The following is a 355-nucleotide window of genomic DNA, read 5'->3' as shown; positions in this document are numbered from 1 at the left end:
TATAATAATAATTTTTTAAAATGAATCCTGGGTAATTTTTAAAAACCCAGGATTGACCATGCAGATTGTTATTGTATTTAGCATTCTCTTAAAACCAAAATGATGACCTAAGCAGTTCTAAGCTAATATATTCCAGTTGAACCCAATCCAAGGCAACAGAACACAACGTACCTAAATTAAACCCAAGCTAATGTAACCACCAAATATTGTTCTTCTTGGTTAGTTGATCAACGTTGCTTGGTAAACCAGGCTTTCTCTCCTGGTCTTTATGTTGTTGATGAGCTAATTCTTGAGTGTAGGATGCCATTTACCTGATACAAATTCCACAGTTGAAATGGCCTTTGTACCTTTGGCT

General features: G+C 35.2%; 1 protein-coding gene across 1 annotated transcript in view; it reads left to right on the top strand.

The window, feature by feature from the left end:
* Positions 1-355, top strand: part of LOC119586797 (protein C19orf12 homolog) — a gene marked incomplete in the record, with an annotated part of 17,887 nt that overhangs the window by 725 nt on the left and 16,807 nt on the right.

The sequence above is a fragment of the Penaeus monodon genome, chromosome 22, assembly GCF_015228065.2.
Source record: "Penaeus monodon isolate SGIC_2016 chromosome 22, NSTDA_Pmon_1, whole genome shotgun sequence".
NCBI lineage: Eukaryota > Metazoa > Arthropoda > Malacostraca > Decapoda > Penaeidae > Penaeus > Penaeus monodon.
Note: the sequence above shows the minus strand (reverse complement) of the source record. Positions and strands in the feature narration are given on the sequence as shown.